Source organism: Typopeltis vanoorti, chromosome 21 (assembly GCF_054136105.1).
Source record: "Typopeltis vanoorti isolate ZY-2024b chromosome 21, IOZ_Tvanoo_1.0, whole genome shotgun sequence".
NCBI classification, from domain to species: domain Eukaryota; kingdom Metazoa; phylum Arthropoda; class Arachnida; order Uropygi; family Thelyphonidae; genus Typopeltis; species Typopeltis vanoorti.
Window position 1 is genome coordinate 109,746,601 of NC_143569.1, and position 26,346 is coordinate 109,772,946.

Consider the following 26,346-nt stretch of genomic DNA (forward strand, 5'->3'; position numbering starts at 1 on the left):
TTATTTCATTGCATTTTGTTCTGATGGAGCTAGTGTAATGTTAGAACAGCTTTATCCTCTATTATCCTCTACTATATATATATATATATATATATATATATATATATATATATATGTATATATATATATATATATATATATATATATATATATATATATATATATATATATGTATATATATATATATATATATATATATATATATATATATATATATATATATATATATATATATATATATGTATATATATACAGGGTGTTCAGGATAAATTTGACATATTTATAATTAATTATATTTTTCCGTAAGTTACATGTATTAACACACACTTCTCTTCATTTAAAAGTTTGGACCCTTCTTCATTCATATACAAGATGTCAGAAAGGATGGATAGCTGGAACCCACCTGAATCATGGAAGAGAATAACTTGTATCATGATGATTCGTGCCCGCCATCAAAATAAGGATATTACGACTGCTGCCCAATGCTCCCTGAATACAGTAAAAACAATCAGGCATGAACTAGAGACTTGCAATGGTGACTACGAGGATGTAGCAAGAAGAAAGATCCCTAGCAGACGATCTGATTGCGTTCGTACAGCAGAATTCCTCGCAAATCTGCAGGAACAGGTGTTGAAGAACCCTGGCATTGGAATTCGGGCTTTGTTCGTGGAGTTGCTAACTGTAGTCAAGCCCTGGATAACAAGGGTAGCCAATGGTAGGCCGTATGTATGGCAGCAGGATTCGGCCCCTTGCCACACCTCTGGGAAAAGTCAAAAATGGTTGTCTGAAAATTTCTACGACTTCACCAGTCCAAATGTTTGGCCTCCAAACTCCCCAGACCTTAACCCCATGGATTATTTTGTATGGGGCGCAGTTGAAAAAGACACCAATCGCACTTCCAGTAATACAAAAGCCCAGTTAATGGATAAAATTAAAACAGTTTTTGCGGCCCTTCCCAGGGAGACTGTAGCATCAGCTTGTTCGAGGTTCCGAAGCAGAATTGAAGCTGTGATCGATGCTAATGGTGGTTATTTTGAGTAAATCTTGTTGATAGTATTGTAATTAACTCTGCCTGTAATGTTTTTTTGTCAATTCATTAAATTTAATAGATACAAAGAAGATTTTCTTTTTCCTTACGAAACTGTCAAATTTATCCCGAACACCCTGTATATATTAGTATGTATCCCATAATGCAAAGCACCTCCTCTTTTCGGACGTGTTTATTTCCGATGTGTATATTATATTTACAACACAGTTCTATATTATAAAAATTCACAATTCTATTTAATTGCACTTATCTACATATACATTATATCTCACCACATTCAAGACTGCTTTTTTTTTCTTTTGCAGATGGATAACGGATGTCATTTCACATTCCTGGAAAGTCGTCACCACGAGATACTCAAGAAAATATGAATGAACATCGGGAATAAATTTGGGGAAGTATACGAGATAAATATCTTCTCAGGTTCTATCATTATTTTCTTTTTTTAATTAATTAGTTTGGTATTTTATTGGATTCTGGCGATTGCAGTCTTTTTCCAAAGGATCTCGTCTTATTATTCCTCTGTGTGCAAAACATGACTCTCTTATTTTTCCCGCAAAATTTTTAAAACACTCAGTTTTGAGGGAGTTTTTTTCGACACTGGGTTTTTCCAGTACAGTTTAGGAACGAGATGATTCTTGGTGTTCAATTCATAATGGAAGAATATTCAGTACCCTATTCATATGTAAAGTTCACTTTTTACATTCTATGTGAAATTACATAAATATGATGTTCAGTATTGCTTTAATACTCGTTATTATTATTATTATTATTATTATTGTTATTATTACGTGTTCCCTCAAAGGAGTCCAAAAACTCATTGAGGGAGGACACCTACTCTTCAACTCTCCATCTCCACTAATCCACCAAATACTGAGAACCGCATCATCTACACCAATGCCATCTACTGCCCATCACTAGTATTTTCACAGATAATCACAAACATCCATTCCCACGCCAAATTCGAACCCACAGCCTTTTGGCTGGAGACCAGATAGACTAATCACTCTGACAATCAGATCGGCATTACAACTTTAACATTTCAGTCCAATAATACTATAAACTGCTATTTGTCCATTTCATAAAAGAAATTCATAAAATATTTCTGGCTGGGTTTACTTCTGTGATTTCAAGATATCGAAGAGATATTGTCCTTATTTTGTCTTTCGATTCGGTGTCACCTCTGTTCGTTCAGTATATTTCATCGCACATCTTATTTTATCTGACATCATTTCAGTCACTTAGTATATTAACATATTAGGTAAAATATGAAACTGAAAACTTCAAGGTTTCTGCAAGCCAACATTCATCCGCACATGAAAAGAAATTAATTAAATTGTTTATAAACGAGAATATAATTTCTTGTCAAGTTTAATTTGCATCCAGAATATCGAGGCATTAAGAACTATTTGCGATCTCAGTTCATTCTCTCCAACATCACATATCTACTCAGTTAAAAGCGAGAATTAATCAGATACATGTTTTTATTATGTTTTATTGCTGTTTCTAACATATGTTCTACTTTCTAATCTTGAGCAGCGATTTTTTATAATTTCTTAAATAATTCAAGTTGTTTTTAGTTCCATCTTTCTGGTAGGTGCATCATGAAGTCACAGTAAAAACTTCAGTAAAATTGCTCAAAAAATTAACAGTACAAAATGTCTTTCATCGATATTTTTATTAGTATTTCCTATTATCCAATAGAAGATGCTGTACTACTCAATATGTCCGTAAGCAATGCAAATCACTAATGTCTATAAAAACGAGCATATCACTACATTATGTTTCGGTTTCCTCAGTAAGTAGCGACATCTCCCGTTCCTGCAGATAGCAATTTATCATGATTATTTGAGACTGCAGTCTCAGGCAGTGGTGGCAGGATGCTTTGCTGTGTCACAAAGTATCGTCTCAGCACTGTGCATGCAATCGGAGGAGACAGATTATTAAAAGAAATTAACAGAATTTCTGACTAAGGTTGCTTGAGGATAAAGCAACCTTAAGCATCTTCTTTAACCATTCATATGGCTTTCGATTCATTCTGTATTCTTCTGTAAATTTGCAGAATTATATAAGAAGAAGAAGAAGAAGCAGAGAGAGTATTTAGCACAAATTCAAAAATATCACAATATGCAGAAAAATCACTATCTGGCCAGTCTAAAAACAAGAGGGGACCCTGGGATGTTACTGAAATCCATTTTCTGAAAAGTCATTATCCGGTCCTAGTTCTTTCTCCAAGAGGGCTGTCCAGTGAAACTGCCTTAGAGATTTTTGAGTAGTATTATTTCCATCAAAATGAGGTGAGTCTGTTGGCGAGGTCTCAACCGGCACTAGGAGAGACTGGCTTCAGACTGGTAGCAGGAAAGACGTTTCTTATAATCCAGATATCATGTTTATACTGCCAATAAGCATTTACCAGTGCTCTGTTTGTTTACTCCACACTGAAAAATATCGATGGGAGTGGCTATGTCTTACTGATTAACAACCATTAGCAGCTATAAATGCAAGAATTTGTAATGAATCAATACCATGTGTGATGGGTAATTGAGAAGAAAATGGAAAGAGATTATTAGAATTCGCATCTTATAATATTACAGTAACTTTGGAATAATGAATAGGGTTTCAGACAAACATGCTCATAAATTTACCTGATCAGCTACAGATTACAAATCGGTATTGGACTAATCGATAGTCAATAATCTTTCTTCTTTCACTATGCGTTATTCCCACTTCCTATGCAGGGTCTGCATGTTACTAGATGCGACTACTTGTTAGTACCACTCCCAACCGACCTGCCACCTAGTCTGCCACTGGGGGATATATTCTTGACTGTAGAGGCATATGTTCACGGGGCCGGTTGTTTGCCTGTTTAGGGGATGAAAAACGCCAGATAAACTGGTGGAAAAAACCCTACTGCACGCGCCAAAGACCAGCTAACTTGGCTATGCCTGAGGAAGACCTCAACTTCCTTACGTCTTCAACGGGAATCGAACCTGGGACAATACTTCCCCACATATATGGTTGCGAAGTGCAAAGCTACTAGGCTAACCGCGCGAACAATCGACACTCAATAATAAACTAGTAAAATTAAATAAATCTTGTGTTTACAGACGGTACAATATTGATTGAGATCTTCATTCGGTAATCGGAAATATCACAAAACTGAGTAAAGAAAAGAAAATCAAATCATAAGTAATGGACATTTTATAAAATAAATCTGTTACTTCAAAAGTAATAAATCTATTACTATTATTTGAAAGAAACAAAAAAGGGGGACAAGACTACTTCACAGAAAAGGTTGGGATAATTATATCAGTAAATTAGAAAAAGAATGCATACCAAGATAACATAATAAAATATTTAAAAGAAACAGAATGTAAAGAGATGACAGAGATGAGTATCAAAATCTGATGATGAAAATTCTGACATATAACAGCAGAAAAAACGTGTGTCAGGAAATGGAAAAGAACACAAGTACTTCGAATATGGAATGATGAAATCAAGAATATAATTGAATATAAAAAACCAACATATAATAAACGACTTTCTTCAAAATAACAGAAGGACGAAAGAGAATAAAAGGAGAAAAGAGCAAGCGCAAATAAGGGGAGACAAGAATAAATCTGGAATAATTCTATTAGTAAATTATAAAAAGAAATATAAAAACAGTATTTCAAAATCTATAAATCATTAAGTTCTTACAGAGAGAAACAAAAGCTTTTGGAGAGATAGACGGCTAACAATGAATAGATTATTATTATAAACTATGGAAAGGAAATAAACAGTCAGAATTAGTATTTTAAAATTAAAAAAAAATACTGATAATAATCTCCTAAATAATATTACATCAGAAGAAGGGAAAACTAGTACAAGGACGAATAGAACTCATAAAATATGGAGGAAATTAATTTCCCCAAAGATTTCGTACTTTAATAAACAAAATACATAACACAGGAAGAACATTCATTGACAGGAACAATCTACAATTCCCATCTTTAAAAAAAAAATGGAAAAAAGTAATAATAAATGTGACGACTAGAGCGGAATAAGTTTATTACACACAGCTAATAAGATATGTGCCAAAATATTGCAGAATAGATCAAAGCTATACTGGAAAAATTATAAATTAAGAACAGAATGGTCAACTGCAAACCTTTAATTGAGAAAAGAGAAATTCATCTTAGACAGGAGTGTGCTGGCCATATGTACAGTGTGTGCGACGCACAGAGGCACCTGGATAGTAAAGGCGCCAAAGAGGAGGAAATACTTTAAAAAAAAAAAACGTTTTTTCTAAAGTGATTTTTTTATTGGAGGTTTAGGGATAGGGGCTCCAACTAAAGTTTTGCACACAGGCCCTGGACACTACTGGTGTGCTACTGGGTATAGGGGCGCCAACTAAAATTTTGCACACAGGCACCGGACACTACTGGTGTGCCCCTGATCTTAGAATGCATCTCGGATTCATAGATTATAAAAGGAAAGTATTGATAAGATAATGAGAAAACACTCTTTGATATATTAAAAACCACTTGCTTACAAGTTTATTAAAATCACTCAATTAAAAGCATGAACTCAATTATCTAGCAATGTTTCGTAAGCCCTGATGGGCTTATTTTTATCGATCGTTATTAAAAACAAACGAACCTGTTTGCTGCTATCTTCTAATTCGAGTATGTACTTTTCGAAATGAATTTCATCTTGTGAATATAATGTCAGCTTACATATTGCTGTCCTCACAACATGTCGCGAGCCTCGATTCGTTCTGAATGCTTTTGTAAAGCTTCTTCTTAGAGTCGATGTCCGGAAATGCACATGATGTGTCGGACAACGAATTGCCGTTTTTACATATTTTATTTTGTAGCACCGTACAGTCACGTTCGGTGAATTTGGTGATTTGTCCACTGCAGGTAGCACTTGCAGTGGACTCCCAGCACTACCATCTCAGTATGATATCATCTCACTTCGCTTCTCAGGAAGTGGACTTTCAGCTCTTAAACTCGCCAAGTTTCAAATTAAGATAAGTATTAGAGGAAGTATTAGAGAAAACTATGTAGAAGAAGAAGAAGCAGAAATCTTCTCCTTCTACATAGTTTTGCATAGTAAGTATTATAGTGTATATACATTGTGAATTGGATATAAAATAAGAAAAAAATACATCAACGTTTATTATATATCAATGAAATATGAAATGGCAGTTTTTTAATAATAAAAGTAATGTAGATCACTCTAAAATCATAGAAACCAGCCAGAGAATAAACTGACTTACAACAGTAATGATTGATGGGAATAAATGGTACAGACAGAGTGCAAGGTTTATACTGTAATTTTCAAAAATTGGTAGTACTCTAAAATATAATAATATTATTAATAAGTTGAATTCGAGAAAACCAAAGATTTACAGACAAGCTGGATGTTGTAATATTTACAAAATTGGGTAAAGATGAAGTTAGACAATGATCTCCTAATCGGGAATATGAATACGAACTTGTTGAGGAACAGCATTTCATCTCACTATTACATATTAATATCGCAACGAAAAAATACAGTAGTATAATATCATGTGTCCATCATGCATTTGCTGGAAATTTAAGTAGAAAAAAATTCAAGTAAGAGGTCCTAAATCAACATCTCCTGGGTAATTTTTCATAACAAAACAACCTTTACCCAACAGTTCTAATGAACCATTGGGTTAAAAACTTTGTAATCAGAGTTTGGAAATATAATTTAAAGAAGAAAGAAGGAAGAAAAACGACTAGTAGATGAATTCAACAACCATTTTTTCACAATCAACGAAAACTATTTGAGTAAGATTGGGTGAATCCTAATATTATGAAGTCACAATTGCGACTCAAATCCAATCACCATTTCAGATAATGATGACCTTTTATTCATTTCTCAATGTCTCAGTTAACCACCATGAACAGAAGAATTCTTCAGACATTATTTCTTAGCAATCCCAATTCTTAATTTCATCTTTAGTGGGACATTATTTCGATTTGTTTACTTATTTATTCACCAAAATCAATGACAACAGTATTACTTTTGACAAAAGATTTCATATTATAATGTTTTGTGTCACAGGTTCGCAAAGGCTAAAAAACGCTTACTTTTAAAGTCATCACCCTTCGTTTCAAATAGCTGTAAAGACAGAAACTTGAACTATTATTTCTTCAACATGATCAAATCTTCAAGTGTTTAAAATACAGGATATCACTATGCAGATGAACGTTTGGTTTACTTATTCATTAAGCTACCCAAAGCAAAATGCAATTATTGCATGAAGCGCTTTCCCAACAATATTAATATTTCACCCATTTTCCCTGACTTTTTTTTTTGGCTAAATAGGAGAAACAAATATGCTTTTCATATTCCCCCATTACCTGTAGAAGGAAATTTATGGATGGGGTAATATGGTGATATAAGCTGTGATTTTGGCAGAAGGGTAACATCAATAGCCTAGCCTCGCTTAAAACTTCATTGGCTATAAAATTGCCATCCATTACCCTCCCTGGGTATCCATTTTAGTTGCCTCGTACGACATGCAAGGACTACAGTGGGGGCTAGTGGATATTCTTATCCATGTGTTGAGGCTTAAGTGCTGTGACGAATTCATGTTTGACGTTTAATGGAATATTAACAGCACTCAGAAAATATTAAAACTAATATTAATGCAAACATTTGGGAAACATTAATTATCAGAGAACCCTCTTTACATCCAAGGCCACCTGCAAATGCCCATAGAGGGCGCAGGACCTAAATAGGACTTTAGATTCACTCACTTGTGTATTATATTTTTGTGTGTGTTGTTGCAAAAGTTTTTGTAATCCCTGTAGATGTCTCCATGACGGAGACGATATATTGGAAGCATTAAAAAATAGTTTTAATCCTTTCTCAATGCTGTTAATATTCCATTAACACGTTCGCTGCCAACTATGAGTATACTCGTAGTTGGTAAACCAGCCAGACAAGCCAGCTACGAGTATACTTATGACGCTTACCGCCGGTAACAAGATTACTGTACTGACCTTGAAGAAATGAAAATACTTGGCTTGTGGAGATAGCATCAAAATTGTGTATTCTCCTAGATGGTATATGCTCTGCACAAGCCAACTACGAGTATACTCGTAGGACATTTACCACCGGCAACGAGATTACCATACTGACCTTGAAGAAGTGAAATTACTCGGCAACGGGAACAGACTATGCCAAAGTAGCGTGGCAGCGAACGTGTTAAACCTCTAACATGAATTCTTCACAGCACTTAAGCCTCAGCACACAGATTCTGATCATTCATGGTGAAGAAATAGCACACAAAGCAAAACAGTACGGTACGTCGAAACTAAACTTATTGTGGCAATTAAATCGGCTGGCCTTTTTAAAAAGATGTCTGGACTCCAAAGTTATTCCTGACTGCGTTAGGCTTAAAACCAAATTTAAATCTAATAAACCCTTTTAGGAGAGCAGATTACCACTACTCACTCCAGCCTCGCTAATATAAACACCACCCTTGGCTTATTACAATCAGAACTCTCCACTGTACTCAATCCTGAACTTTGGTCCATTCTCTTTAGCATCTCAGAAGCTTCTTCTCAGAAAGAATTCCAAAAAAATAAAAAAGTAAAAAAATAAGCACATATAAAAGTTTAATAACCTTTGTAAATCAAAACCGCTACCTCAAATTCGGTTGTTCCATACAGTAGTCAACATATCATCTAAAAGACTTAGCGAAGATGCCGTTAGTGCCCTAAGCCTTGGACATAATTTTGCCATCGCACCTAAAAATGTTCCAGTATTGGATATTATGTACAACATCAAACGTGGAATCTGTCAACTAGCTCCAGAAATAGTCAATAATATCAGACTTGACATAGCTAACATGCTTTCCTGGTGTTCATCTTCAAAAATTAATTTATTTTCCAGACAACTCTCTACCCTCAGAAAATTAAGGAAAGAAAAATTCATTGTCATTACCAGTGCTGATAAAGGAAATGCCACAGTCGTTCTTATCGCTTCAGAATATATGCGTAAAATGGATATCATTCTCCGTGATCACACTATCTACATACACCTGAACATGATCCCAAAAAAACCCAAGTTAAAAAATTAAAAAAACCTACTTCAAATTGTCTGCCTGGCCTCCTGAAATTAGAAAAAACTCAAGCCTTTCGGTTCTCGTCCCCCGCGTATATAGGTTTACCAAAAATCCACAAACCTAATTTTCCCTAAGACCAATAGTACTGTAGATGCCACCAGTGCACCTTGCTACAAATTATCAAAATACCTAGATAACTCTTTAACCCCCCCCCTCAGTGGTCTGACCTCATCCTATGTAAAAAACTCTACCCACTTGAAATAATACAGACATATTGGTCAGCTTTGACATCATCTCATCATGATGTTTACGAATATTCCCCTAATTGACAACTTAACACTCTTAAAAAACGTTTTTCCTTCTGATATCTTAGATCTCTTTTCCTTTGCCATCAAATCTGGTTATTTTTCTTGGAAGAACAAAATCTACAAGCAGATAGAGGGAACTGCCACTGGTTCCCCCCCTTGCCAATTTTTACATGGAAAATTTGAAACACTAGCCATAGATTCTTCCCCTCTAAAACCTTCTATCTGACTAAGACATGTAGACGATGTGTTCTCTATTTGGCCTCATGGCCCAGATACATTAGATTCCTTCCTCAGTCACCTCAATAGTCTACATCCAAGAATCCAGTTTACCGTAGAAAAGGAAAATAACAATAGTTTACCCTTTCTAGACACCTTAGTAACACGACTTCCTAATGGTAGCCTTTCTTTCTTTCTCTGTATATAGAAAACCTACTCACACAGGCAGATAGATTCAAAAACCCTCCCACTGCCACCCCTCTCAGTAGCATGGCATTATTAAAACTCTAACCAGTAGAGCCCACAATCTTTGTTCCAGTGAAACTGCCCTTTCATCAGAACTCAAACACATACACAACACTTTCCTTTCCAATGGCTACAGTGACTAAGAATTAAAAAATAACCAAATCCTTCCCAATTCACCAACCATCTCTTCAGAAGGACTTCAGAAATGTCATCACCATACCTTATATCCATGGTACATCAGAAAAGGTAGCCAGATCATTAAAAACGTACAACCTCCATACAGCTTTTAAGCCCTACCATAAACTTGCTATCCTTATCCATTCCATCAAAGACCAGGTCCCTCCTCTTTCAGTGCCTGGAGTATAAGAGTTCCTTGTGCCTGCAAACTGGCTCACTTTGGACAGACAGGTAGATCAGCATCCATCCGGTTGGAAGAATACAAGTCATACATCTGCAATTACAATTATGGTTAATCTGGCCTTGCAGACCATGTTTTGGATACAACCCACAGGATCTCCTGGAAAAAGACCACTATGCTCCACCATAGTAAATTCAGAAGAGAAAGACTTCTTTGAATCTGCATTTGCACTCTGGAATCAGCTTAACTGAAACAAATATGGTTGCATCAAACTTCCAATAATTTGGGAAACATTAATTATCAGAGAACCCTTTTTACATCCTAGGCCACCTGCAAATGCCCATAGAGGGTGCACCACCTAGATAGGATTTTAGTTTCATTTACTAGTGTATTATATTTGTGTGTGTTACAAAACGTTTTTGTAATCCCTGAAGATGTCCCTCTGATGGAAACGAAATATTGGAAGCATCAAAATTACTTTTAATCCTTTCTCCATGCTGTTAATATTCAGTTAAACCTCCAACTTGAAGGGCTATTTTTATCGTGGCCACAACGCAGAGTTCCCATAGTCATAAAAATGTTTCCGCCATTTTGTTTTAAATTAAAGCTCTGATCACAGCAAGAGGGTAACAGCAATAGCCAAGCCTCAGTCAGAACTTCATTGGCTAGAGCATTGCAATCAGATCATATTATTCTTTAAAAATGGTGGAAAATGTTTCTACTCATTTAAGAGAAATGATTCTAAAGGGTTAAAGGGGTCTGAATAAGCTAACGTTTTGCAAAGAATATAAATAAGTATTAAAAGTTATTTTAAACATCTTGATCGAATATAAATAATGCAAGCTTTTTGTATATAAAAATAAATTAATTTTGGAAAAATATAACAAAATAACCCTAAACTTAGGTATCATTTAAATTCCTTCGTGTAACTGATATGACTGTAAGCAGTGGCAATCTGTTACATAAAAATCCTCTTCCTATTTATTATCATTCGAATAATGAAGAGTAATAATAAGTGAATGAATCCTCTTCTCTTTTATGAGTTTGCTAAATGATGTGAATTATGAAAAAAATTCTTCATCGTTCAATGATGTTCTGTTTATATGGCAAAGTCGTCTGGTTAAGAATGAATGCCATTCCTTGCGAATGCAGGTTACTTTTATATATATATATATATATATATATATAGTAGGGGGATACTCCCCCCCTCATGCCTGCGGTACCCCACCCTTGTTACAGATTGGTAGGTCGTTTATCCTTGAATTCTGCTGACCCGAATTTTGAAGACTTGACACTATATACATATATATATATATATATATATATATATATATATATATATGTGTGTGTGTGTGTGTGTGTGTGTCACTGAATGAATAAATAAGTTTTCAATTACAAACGTTTATTAACAGAGTAAATCAAACAACTGTCACTGAGAAACTGTACAGCTGTCCATGTTATTCACAATTTGTCAATACTTCACAGAAATTTTAAATATTTTCGAATATAATTCCTTGAATTACAAAATTGTCCTTCATAAATTACACTTCAGACATGAGGTGCCCAGAACCTTTTAAATCTAAATAGTTTTTCAGTGTCACTGGGCATTCCAGCTTTCTTCCTGAGATGTTTCTGATGGAAACACGACTTAGATTAAGCAGTGAAAAGGGAAGGTGACACCTCATCCAGCAACCACTTCTTTATATCAGTTTTTCAACGGCATCAAGAAGCAACTTGTTCTTAAAGCATGTTTGCCTCTGTTAGTCAATTCCTGCTGCCACCATCTAACTGCACTCTTCTTACAGTTCCTAGCCAGTCGAAATAACGGTGACGTGCAGTCTGTGTCGCATTTTCTCAGGTATTATTTAGCATTCATCAGTTTTTCTACCACTTCGTCCGGTTCGAAATTAGAACTTGAACGCATCAGATCCTTTTCTGATGAATCATTTACAACTGCTCCAGCATCGATCAAGAATTGTATGAATTGCAGTTGTTCCGAATATGAATCACTTTGACGAAACACCTGAGCGTGGCCAAGTGGAGAGCGGTGCTATTGTCCTTCTATCGATGATTTATTTCCCTGAAAAATATCAGAATTTAGTTCAATCAAATAAGTAACTTTAACACTGAAATATAAATTCAGTCATTTCTTGCAAAAAACTGTTCGCTGGATATCAGACGGCTAAAATCTTCAAGTTTTAGAATGTTTCTTACTTCCTTCCCGGAAAGCAAGAAACATTCTAAAATGTCCAGCAGCTGAACATACGAAAACAGAGGGAATACAAAATAGGCAAAGAAATAATAATAATAATAAAATCGTGTATTAAGGAAAAGGTAATGTATTTGCCTTCGAATCGTTTGATGTTTCAGTAGTATCTCCAGAACAGCAGTCTATAGACAATCCAAAGTTTCTGCAATCAATGCTAGAGAAACTCACAGAACCCAAAGGGCTATACAAAGGTGAAGATTTGACAACTAATCTTTAAGTTCTCAAATTAAGACCGACTAAATTCCTAAAGCTTTTCTAATTCCTAATAAATTTCATTTATTGGGAGTTCGGCTGTAACATACTTCAAAAAATGACCAATCACCTCTTCAGTGTATGAAAGAAAAAATGGACAGCAATAAAAAAAATTACAGTATGAATAGCCATGGTTAACTTTCTGCATCGATCATGGTTAGCTAACATCCACTTAACCATTTCACAACAGATACAACCGCAACTCTTTCATTATATCGAAGATTAAAAGTTTTTTTTGCCAAGAAACTAAACAATATCAAATATAGAGGAGTCGTGTAAATAAATAATATTCAGGTTCTTTCTTTCTTTCTTTCTACAAAAAACACATTTTGAGGATTGAAAGGATGTAAAAGCTTTTGGAAACCGATAATGACCATAATATCATTCCAGATTTTGGATATTTTAGCAACCGAGAAAACGATCGACTTCTAATAGAAGGCTGTTGGTTGTTGATTGAATCGAAGTCGGATATAATATTAGTCTTTATCGACATTTAGGATACAACTAGAATAAAGCACAGAAAAGAAACTCATCCTATTTAATGTTGACATTTGCTTTTTTTAATGGGAATATTGACAGACAGAAAAGGGACAGATTTATTCTTTTCTGCACCACCTTTGAGGTAGAGTTCAGGCTCGTTATTTTTATTTATTTATTTAACGTGGTATCGCCAGTAGGCCTATTCCACGGATAAACAAATTTAAATTGTTGATAAAAGAGGAAGATATCACTTTTCGTATGAAGAATTTAAATTTAATAACATTTAGAAATATCCTAATATTTTGTTTTTCATAAAGGAGATCAAAATACTTCAAAAATGAGATCCATTTTCTACACAAGTCTAATTCTTCATATATTATTAATTCTCTAGTATTTCACCAATAATCAGTGTCCATCTCTTTTTCTAAAAATATAAGCATCTCATCACAGTACATTTTCCTCTTCATAAAATGATGCATATTGAAGTATTGCACAAATATCATGTTGGATTTTACGCTATGAAACAAATTTAACAGTAAATCTAAATCGAGATTTTTGGTTACAAGAAATATGCTTATGAAATTATCTCTAACTGAAGTTGAAGAGATGGTGGAAAAGAGCCGCCATTACATTATTTTCTGCTATGGTTCAGGAGACGATTCATTTCCACAACAAAAAGAACTAAAATCATGACGCTACTTTAACAGAAGGATATGAATGAAACTGTTGCCTTACTTCTGGACTTTCATTAAATATGTTATATGGGTGTTTACAGACATTTCATTTTGGTTCTGAATGCAAATGAAGAATGAACTGACGAAAACGAAATATTATAAAATGCATCGAAGGCTATTATAAGATCTCCGTAACCCTTTGCGTTCTTTAATAAATCCACAATTTGATTTTTCACTCATGAGCACACCTTTAAAATAGAAAACATATCACACATATCGAGTCAAACCTCAGTACAGCGCTACCAGTAAACTGTGAAGTGCCACAGGGAGCTGTTCCCTTCCCAACTCCACTAAACATTTATATGCATGATATTAATCAGCTATTTATGTATACAGGATTTCAATTGATGGAAGTCTTTCAATTATGGAGGGTGAGGAAAGAACGAGAGGGAATCCTTGGCAGCTGAGAATGAAGACCACTAAGAAGTGTTTAAGGGCTAGATTTTTCTCTCAGAGAGTGATCTGCGATTGCAATGGATTGCCTTTGAATGTTGCGAGTATGTATGTGGCCTCCCTCGATGAGTCTCTAACTTCTTGGAGGTATCTTTTAATAATAACAGTAATATTAATAATAATTAAAGATGTGTATATATATATATGTATATATATATAGATGTGTATATATATATATATATATACACAGTGGCATATTTAGGTATAGGCAGTATAGGCCTGGGCCTAAAGTGGAAAATTTTGAGGGTCAGCAGAAATTTCCAGGCTCTCATTTTCGTAATTATAACATGTTCTTTATATGCTACATCTACTCAAAAGTAGAGATATATTTTTCTTTTCCTCATTGTAAGTTTAGTCTGCAAGCATATTATCATATAATCAGATTCTTCATAACTATACAGACCGAGACATGTGCAAGGAAAGCTACTGTATAGTGGTCAGTAACTTGACACTAGTGAATTTGATCCCTTTTGGCTGAGCACATTGCCAAAATTGGGAAAAAGGAAAATGTTTTGTTTCGTATCTTTCCTTTCCATTGCCACGTGTAAGGATTTTATTAAAATAATGGGCTAGAAAGTAATCAAATTTATTGTGGAAGAAATTAAAATAGCTAAGTACTGTTTCATAAGCGTTGACTCAACACTGCACTTGTCTCATAGTGATCAGCTGTCCTTCGTTGTATGATATATAAAATATAGAAAAATATAAAACCTTATTATCCTGGTTGGTTTACAGAATACTGAAAACAAATCAGCATTATATAAAAAATAAATAAATCAGCTAACGCCTTTTATTCCCTTATAGGGAGTAGGCGAGGCCTTTATATATCCTATTTAGATTTTTGGAGACTGAGTGGTTAGTTCAATCTCTATCAGATTATAAGGGTTTTATATTTTTATATATATATATATATATATATATATATATATAGTTCTTTTGTAAGAGATGTTCATCAGTTCTTTTGTAAGAGATGTCTCTCTCATGCTCTTCTATGCGTTGTTCAGGTATTTATAAAGGAAAAGAATACTAATAAACATTGAATTATCTAAAATTCAATGTTTATTCAATGTACCTGTAAAATCCAAACTGGAAATTACAGGTACAAATTGCCTCACATAATCGATACATAAAAACGTTGTATTTTTTCAAGTTGTTCCAACTGGTGTGCCATTGTTTATTGCAATTGTGTGTGCAGGTTCACGTGAATGCCAATATTGAATAACTGCAGCATGGTTATCTGGAATGTTATAACTTAAATTGTTGTTTAAGTGGACAGGGTTCAGCAGGATTTCTCTTGATTCTACAATTTTCCTCTCGAACTCATCATCACAGCGAAAGATATTTTCTGATCTATTCCAGCAGACAGAGTGGCTTTGTTGGTCATCATTAGGATTATTTGAAAAAAGAAGATGACTGGATAACGCAGTTGCATTAGTTCTTTTGTAAGAGATGTCTCTCTTATGCTCTTCTATGCGTTGTTCAATAGATTTGTTAGTTTGTCCAAAGTATGGGATATTGCAATCGCACTACAGTTTATATACTCCAGTTTATATTTGGATGGCTGATTAGAGAACGGAATTTAGGAAGTGTGGTGAAGAAGGTCCTGATGTTATATTTTTTAAGGACTTTAGCTATGTTCTTAGAGACTGTGCTAATGTATGGAATGGAGATGGTACCTTTAAAATTAATAGTCTGTGTTGTGCACTGCCTAAGAGGATCCAGAAGAAATTTCTTAATTGTTTTTTCAGAGTATCCATTTTGTTTTAAAGTAAGAGTGAGGTGATTCATTTCTTTTTGTAGTTCATCTTGTTCATTTAAGAGAGAACGTGCCCTGTGTCCTAAGGTAGATATAGTTCCAATTTTTGTGGTGGAAAATGATGAGAAAGATTATGCAGATATCTATTGGTATGCATATGTTTTCTGTACATAGAGATATTTAATCTTTCAGAGCATCGTGTAAGCATAACATCCAAGAAAGATAAGGAGTTATTATTTTCTAGATCAGCAGTAAATTTTATATTAGGATGTTGGATGTTTAGATAAAAAAGAAAATCTGTGAGAGATGTGTGCCCATGATTACAAATAATGAATATATCATCAACATATCTTTTCCAAACTTTTGATTTAAATGAGAAGGAAGATATGGCTTTCTTTTCAAAATCTTCAAGGAAGATGTTAGCTAGCACTGGGGACAAAGGATTGCCCATTGCCAGGCCTTGTTTTTGTTGGTAAATGGAGTCCTGATATCTGAAGTAACCAGAATGAATGCAATGCTTTAATAAAGTGAACATTTTTTGGATAATTTGCCCTGTAGTAATGTAAGTACCTCGTCCATAGGAACGTTAGCAAATAAAGATATAATGTCAAAACTAGCTAGAATGTCATTTTCATCGATGGGAATATCTTTAATATGAGAAACAAAATCTGTGGTGTTTTTGATGAAAGATGAAGATTTATTGGAGAAACACTTGAGGTACTTTGCTAAATATTTTGAAAGTTTATATGTAAGTGAATCAATTCCTTCCACAATTGGGCAAAGAGGGATGTTTTCTTTGTGAATTTTGGGAACTCCATAGATGCGTGGGATAAGACGATGTAGAGAGCGTAATGAGAGGCGAACATTATGAGGAAATTAACTCACAGTCTTTAACAAGTTGTTTGTACAGTTTTGTAATTCTCTTGTAGGATCTTCCTGAAGAATTGAATATATTGAACTATCTCCAAGTAATTGATGCATTTCGTTGTGGTAATCTTCAGAGTTGAGGATGACTGTGGAGTTGCCTTTATCTGCAGGTAAAATAATAATGTTACTGTCTGTTTTATATTTTTAGGGCTCTTCTTTCAGCCACTGAAATATTATCTGCTGGAGGCTTGGCATTATTTATAATGAAAATCGATTCAATACCAAGAAGTTTCACCAAATGATTAGGAATGAGTGAACTTGCTTTTTCTATTTTTGTAAGGAGAGATTGTTTAGGGATAAATTTTGGTGAGGAAATAAAATTGAGACCTTTGCTAAGAATATCCGTTTCTGCATCCGTTAACATAAGAGAAGATTTGTTCACTACAACCTTTTCAGGATTAATACAGGCATCACTATGACCAGATCTGTTTTGTGTCCTTATTAGATTATTAAATTTCCTGATAAGAGTATATTTATTCTTGTTTTGTATTCGTGTGGCATATTAATATTAAACAACGTTTTGTGTCTGTAATTCTTTCGCTGAGGAGATCCATCTTAGCTTTACGATAGATTCTTTTAGCGCATTCCGTTGTTATCTTTTCTTTAAAAGAGATGAAATTGGGAAAAACTGTATGAGACTTCTAACGTTTGAGGAAAACTAACCTGTTCATTTTTAATCCTATTTTCTTCAATGTTATTTTAAAATTCCTTTGAATGTTCATTAGAGACACCTCATCATTTAGGGTAGAGATGCGGTGATCAGCTTTTACTCGGTTGTTGTACATTTGAAAAAAATAGATTTAATGACTAGAAAACCGAGATAACATATAAAGATTTTAATGATTAATACTACTAGTTTTGGCATATAGCAGCCTTCTGCAGGTATTTATAAAGAAAAAGAATACTAATAGACATTGAAGTATCGAAACAAACTGGAAATTACAGGTACAAATTGCCTCACATAATCGATACATAAAAACGTTGTATTTTTTCAAGTTGTTCCAACTGGCATGCCATTGTTATTGCAATTGTGCGTGCAGCTTCACGTGAACGCCAACATCCCAGATAGCCATGCTGCAGTTATTCAATATTGGTGTTCACATGAACCTGCAAGCACAATTGCAATAAACAATGGCACACCAGTTGGAACAACTTTAAAAAATACAACGTTTTTATGTATCGATTATGTGAAGCAATTTGTACCTGTAATTTCCAGTTTGTTTAGATAATTCAATGTTTATTAGTATTCTTTTCCTTTATAAATACCTGAAGAAGGTCGCTATATGCCGAAACTAGTAGTATTCATCATTAAAATCTTTATATGTTATCTCGGTTTTCTAGTCATTAACACTTTCGCTGCCAACTACGAGTATACTCGTAGTGGGTAAATCTGCTTCACAAGCCAGCTACGAGTATACTCGTATGACGCTTACCACCGAGAAAGAGATAATTGTAGTGACCTTGAAGAAGCGAAAATCCTTGGCTTGTGGGGCTAGCATCAAAACTGTGTATTCTCATAGAACGTATATGCTCTGAACAAGCCAACTACGAGTATACTCGTAGGACATTTACCTCCGGTAATGAGATTATCGTACTGACCTTGAAGAAGTAAAACTGCTCGGCATAGGGGAACAGACCATGCCAAAGTAGCGTGGCAGCAAACATGTTAAATCTATTTTTTGTCATATATATATATATATATATATATATATGTTTTGAAATGTTTTGAAACTGAAGGGCTAATAACTTATAAACTTATAAACAAAACTTATAAATGTTTTGAAACTCAAGGGCTACCCTAAATGTCGAGTTAAAGATACCAAGCAATATTAAACTTGGTTTTTACTCCATTTCCTAAGTAAGCAAACAGACAAATAAGTCATGTTTATGCCTGCAAAATTTTATACTTTCTACACACATTATATATATATATATAAGGAATTAGAATAATTCCTTATATATATATAATGTATACACACACACACACACACACACACACACACACACACACACACACACACACACACACACACACACACACACACACACACACACACACACACACACACACACACACACACACACACACACACACATATATACTATTCTAATTTCTTGCAATTTTGTTATTTTTTTTACAATTTACTGTTTTCTCCACATAAAGCAGGTATTGTCCTCTTTAAAATTTCGGTCTTTCCAAGAAGAAAGGAGCATTAGAGTATTATGAAGATTTCAGTGTACATACACACACACATGCACGCACGCATGCGCACACACACACACACACACACACACACACACACACACACACACACACACACACACACACACACACACACACACACACACACACACACACACACACACACACACACACACACACACACACACACACACACACACACATGCACGCACGCACGCACACAAGAAAACCCAGAACAACCATACAGTGTTAACAGAACAGACAAGAAAGCTAGTTTTGAATCTCACTCCATCGGGATAGGAAATTAAGTTCTGCTGGGTGAATGCATATACAGGGGTTGTAGGAAACCAGAGAGCAGATCAGTTGGCTAAAAAGCATCTAGAAACGAGTTACCAAAAGTACTCAAAAATCTGCTATAAAGGCACTTGCAAAAGAAGGAAGCCTAGACTTGCAGGAAGAAGAATGGAAAATATCAAAAAACGGATCAACAACAAACAAATTCTTGCCAAGAATCAGAAGCAGACTCCAACTGAAAAACATGACATTTCTTCAAGTTTAACCACACTATTAATGGCACATGTAAAACTTAGACACTACTTACACAGATTCCATATCCTGGAATCACCATCATGTATGTGTAATTCACAACTCCAACAGACTGTTGACCACATACTTTACGACTGCCAGCTACTGGACTTCATATGGATGCCCCTAATGCAACACGACATCACTTCAGCAGACAAGTGGGCAGTATCAAAACAGAGATTTATCGAAACGTATTTCTCAGAATTAATTATATTTGCCAAAAAGATTAACCACCAGTCATGGTAAAGTAATATAAATTACTATAATGTAGGAATTATATACTTTAAGTATATGTATATGTAAATATAAATATGAATGCAAAAGTCATATTATGCACATATAGATGTAAAAATATAAATGTAGATATGAATATTAATGCAAAATTGGAAATGTAAATATGAATACAAAATTAGAAATGTAAATGTAAATCAGTACTTCAAAGCTAGATGTAATAGAAGCATTGTATGCAATGGAACATGTAGCAATAAATTACCTCCTGGTAGTGTTACAATTGGGAGGAACACACACACACACACACACACACACACACACACACACACACACACACACACACACACACACACACACACACACACACACACACACACACACACACACACACACACACACACACACACACACACACATACACACACGCACAAAATATGTGTCTATTCATATTCAGCAGCAGAAATGCTTGGTGAAAAATTAAAATTATAACAGTGATAATAATATAACCTCAATAATGACTATAATATAATTCTTGAAAGAAGAAAGTTTGTGAAAAACATGCAAGGAAAATATTGTTTTATGACATTAAAAAATACATTTTTTAAAAAATTTTTGGCAAAGCTAAAGAGTTAAAAAATGATCATGATTTATATTAACTTAACCTTTTTTTCGAAATCGAGATATTATGATCGAAATTCTTCCCCTAATAAGAATTACAGCAAATATCCATGGGTTTAGTTATGATTTAAAAGCATACAGTTACTTACTTTGAAACGTATGTGGTAATTAACATTAAGGTGATTAGGGAAACCTACAAGTTACTTTGCCAAAGGGCAGCCAATGTAATTTTCATTAGCTTTACAATGTAGCTGAACTGAATATCTTCCAGCCATGCATGCTGATTGAATTCTGAATTTCCCGCGTTTATAATATGGAAGTTTAACAATGTTTACCTTTAAATATATTGTTGTCTGTTTAGAACCTCGTAACCATATTGCAACATTATGAACAAGGTGTAATAAGAATGCACATTCTGAAATGTTTTAGTCCATCATAAGGAGAAATAAGGGTGTAATCGTCACCATGTTCTTTATAACAACCTGAATCTTAGCCTAATTGGGGTAACATATTAGACTGAAAATTAGAGACTCTGCATTTGGTTTTTTAATCCCCTACCATCTACCGTACTTTATGGAGAGCAGTGGATTCTTATATAAAAAAAACATCTTGCAAACGTTATTCAAATCCAGGAGAATCTGAATTCTGACAAATAACACACATTCTTCTTTTTTGAAATAGCATGCAAAATGAATCTTTAGCAATTTCCTCAGTAAAAGGCTAAAAATGTCTTCTATGCAAGTGTTTGCTTATTAATTTTTACTAAGTTTGATAAAGAAATCTCTTGAAATATGAAGAGCTGTTCGATTCAGTATCAGGTTTTTGGTATAATTTAGTGCCACAGAGTGAGGTATAATACATTCACTCAAGTGTTTTAGAAGCCTAGAAGATCTCAGACTTAATGTGCAGATGCCAAGATACATTAGATGTAATGGTTTACGAAGAGATTGAGACTGGTATCGGTTAACAAAAGAAATATTCTGGAAAGTGAATAAAGTGAAAGGGAGAGAGAGAGAGAGAGAGGAACTGTGTTTAAAGAAATAATACCCTGTTTCCTCATGAGGGGAACAATAACAGCATGTGAAAGAATACATATTACAATGACAGTCTATTTCCATTCTACTGTTTGAATTCCAAATAAACCTCTATTTTGCCAAGTGTACACATAATATCCATGACACCGCCCTGCACGAATTCTTGAAAGTGGCTTGAAAAATGTTCATGTTTGCTTTAGATAAGGAATGTCTTCAGCTTATTTTAACAATCCGCGTTTCTGAATCTGCGACACGTTTACGACCTGTGTGTGTTTGTGTGTAATTACCATAAAGAACATAATGAAATCAAAGTATAAAGTTTCATTTCTGAATCTAAAATATTCTCCCTTATTATACCATTTTGTAGTAGCAAACTCCATATCTTAACTTTTATATTTTCCTAATAATGTTTTAACTAAAATAATTGGATTTTATACATCAGTCTAATGCCCGATTACCATAAGAGTGCCACAGCTAGCGAAATAGAACAGGTAACGAGAAATAATTTCATTTCATTTCTTGAGAGTGGATATTTAAAAACTCTTTTCCTTCATTAATCCTTCTTATATTGTCATAAAACGTGTTTCACTGAATTTGATTAAATGCTACATTGATTTTTAGTTTGAAAAGAGACAAAATGTTAAATTCTGTTAACATTAAAAGGGTAGTTTCAGATTTATTATTGTAATGAGGTCTAGCTAATAGATATGTGATAAGATAACATCGAATTTCTTATCCTGATGAAAAGGACACTGACCATGCATTCCTTTCCTTCCCGTTTACTAACTACTGTTTAAACAGGCAATGTTTTACAACAAGGCTGTCAAACACTAGGTAATATGAGGGCCTCATTAAAAAAATTATCCGAGGGCCGCATCACACTGCGAATCTAGTAATTTGGTGTGCAGCAGCAACACAACCTGGAAAGCTGAACAAATGAACAAACACTAATTACACACTAATTTATATATTTTTACATCTATAATATGTAAAAACACCAAAAAAAATTACCAACATTGAGATTATCGATTAGTAATAGTCAATAATCTCGTCAATAATCTAATACGCTTAAGTTAAGGGGGATAAAAATTCCTGATTATTTTCCAGCCGGATGAGAAACTCGGAGATCGAAAATTATCGAAATCTAAGAGTTCATGCCAAAGAACTAGTTTTCTTCTGCATGAAATTTGTCATTTTCTTCAGAGATCGAAAACTAGTAAGTTTTCAATCTCCGAAGAAAATGAGAGATCCGGCTGAAAATAATGAGGGATTTATATCCCCTTAACTTAATTTACACCGCCAAAAAAATAGCCTCTTGGCTCTTTATCGTAGTAATAATAATATATGTACACCACTCTGGCAATTCGTTAGTAGGGGTATATGTAAGTTCAGTTTCACTTAAACCTTGGTATTCCAGGTCTAACTACTAACTGATGAGACCTCAATAAAGGTCAAAACCAGTCTGGGTAGTGACCTCACCTAATTGGGACCTTAACATTGCCGATAAAGAAGGCAACTAAACGACTGATTCTTCTAAGTGTGATCCTCTTCTCACTTTCGTTTTGTTCATTCCATAATTGAATATCATCTAGATGCAGAATAAATAGAAATGTCCTGAAATTAGAGACATATCTGACCAGATTATGTACTGTATTTTGCTGAAACACTTAATACGATCTGTAGGTAATGACTACTTAGATTATTTTACATTATAATTACATGTGGTGCCTAGTGGAATATCTTTTACTGTAATTGCACCATTTGCGAGCTGGTTTCTGGTCACTCGAACAGTGAAAACATAGGTAACAAAAAATTTCAATCAGAATGGGATGCATTGTGTAAACTTCTTAAATTTCTTGTTGGATGTGCAATATTATTAAGCAAAAGATTCGTAAGAAACAGATGATGTGGAAGGAACACTGCAATAAGGATGATGTCCATTATGAATTATAAGCAGCCAGCAAGAAAATTCACAAATATTGTAGAGACAGTACTGTATGAGTATGAAAAGCAACTGGCCCTGCAAGCTAAAGATGTTCTATTGATATACTGCTAGTAAAAGAAATAATGAATATGAAAGAATAGCACTTCTCAAAGCATTGAGGGTGACATATGCAGTAGAGGTTGTTTAACTAATGAGTACCATTTTGCTAAAAGCTATCAACCCGGAGTAGACAACATTGAGCTGAATCCTACCTCTACACTGAATGAAGAAATTCAGGTATATGAATAGCAGGTATTACAGCTAATGCCCATGCTGAATAACAATTCAGCAATAGGGACAGTTTGGATATGAACAACGGCGCTGAAAGAGTATTCAGCTGAACTGGCAATTCCTTTGAGCAATCTATATAATTTGAGTCTCAGAATAGGGAAGGTTCCACAGGAATGAAAAGAACGAATGATAATTCCATTGCTCAAGTATGAAGACCGATGTATTCAACTATTGACCAATCAGTATGTCAGGAGTAGTTGTGAAGAATATCGAAAAATTGGTCAAGGTTCGCATTCAGAAATGTGTTGACAATCAATCTTTATTTTGCAATAGGCAGCATCAATTCATTAACGACGTTTATTCGCCCATCAATATGGATAAAATACATTAGTCGCCTACAATTTTAATATGCAGTTCGCATTCATGGTAACCTGGACGCATGTCTTGGTGGGTTGGGTGGTTAAGAGACGGTTGTTTTAGCAACTTGATCACATTCTATAATAATTTTCGGTTGAACTAGACAAGGAGAATGGAAACATCATGAGATATTTGGATTTTGCTAAGAATTTTGACAGAATACGGCATGGAAAAATGTTGCATAAATTGGAGATATGAGTTTGGATTATAAAATATTAGAGTGGATAAGAGGATGAATAACTCACAGATATCAATAATAGGTATATGAGGGATATGAGTCTACAAGATTTAAGGTAACTAGTGTAACACAAGGATGAGTGATTGGTTCACTGTTAATTAATCTGTACATTAATGATATTAGGAAAGGTTTGACAGGTGACATACAGCTATTTGCTGATGATGAAAAGTGGATAGAGTAATTCGGATATTACTGATTTGAAGTACATGCATAATGATTTGAATTAGCTGGAATTGTGGGCATGGGAAAAGGAATGTCAGTTCAGTGTAAGTAAATGTGAAGTCATGCATTTTGGTCTGATTAGATGCCCAATATCATATTATACTGGTCGGATTTTGCTACAAGAAATTCAACAGGGTAGGGATCTTGTGGTGGTAGTAGATAGGGAGTTGTATTTCAGGGTCCATGTAGCCAAGATTGCAAATACAACTCAGAGAGTAATGGCAATGCTGAAAAGAATTTTAACATGTACAGATAAGGATGTCGTTTTGCATTTTACGAGGCCTTGATAAGACCTGACTTGGATTAATGTGCAGAGGACTGGTTTCGTAGTTTAGATTCTGATTTTGATTCAGTGGCGACAGTGCAACGGAGGGTGTTAAAATGATATCAAGATTGAGAAACACTCATTTTGAAGCCAGATTTCGCATTTGTAGACGGCAGACACTAGGAAACAGGAGAAAGAGGGGCGATATGAATGAGACGTACGAACGTATGAAAGAGTCATACAGGAATTCAGTTGATGGAATTTTTCAATTTACACAGGGTGTGAAAAGGGCAACCTTGGAAGCTGAGAATGAATTTTGCTAAGAAGGGATGAGGGCTGGAATTTTCTCTCATAGGGTTGTGCATTTTTGGAATGTATTGACATTGAATATGGTATATGCAAGCGGTATGAATGAATTAAAGAATAAGTATTATAGCTGGTGCATGTAATACTTGGCATCTCTCAACGAGTCACTGACTCCTTAGAGGTCTCTCTCTCTCCCTGTCTGTCTGTCTCTCTCTCTCTCTCTGTCTGTCTGTCTGTCTCTCTCTCTCTCTAACACAGTTTATTATCTTTGGAAGAAATTACAAGCGTGTAGAGAACATTTCGTTATATATTATTAAAATTATTATGGTTACGACGATGTGATATTATAATTAAAGATAACATTAATAGTAATCCTAACAAAAACAATATATACTTACAGTTTGACAAAAAACAGTTAAACAGCTATTTTTGCATTTTGTCATTTACATTTAAACTTTACAATCCATTTATTCACAGTTGACATTAACAATTATTTTTCCTAATTTAACATCCAATATGTGTCACAAATGTGTTAATTTCACTTTTCACAATATTAATTAAAATAAAAAAATTGAGAGCAACAATGAACTAATGAAACTTTACAATTTTTAACTTTACAATTCTGTACTAACTATGTGTACAATTTGATACATCACTTTACTTTCAGTTATTATTTCTTCTTAGTGAATGACATATATTTTAAAATATTTAGGAAAATTGCTGTAATTTCTTAGATTACACTTTTAACTCTTAAGATGTTTATAATTGCATTATGTGGAATTCATATAACAGAATAATACAGATCGCAAGAATCGTTTATATATATATATATATATATATATATATATATATATATATATATATATATATATATAT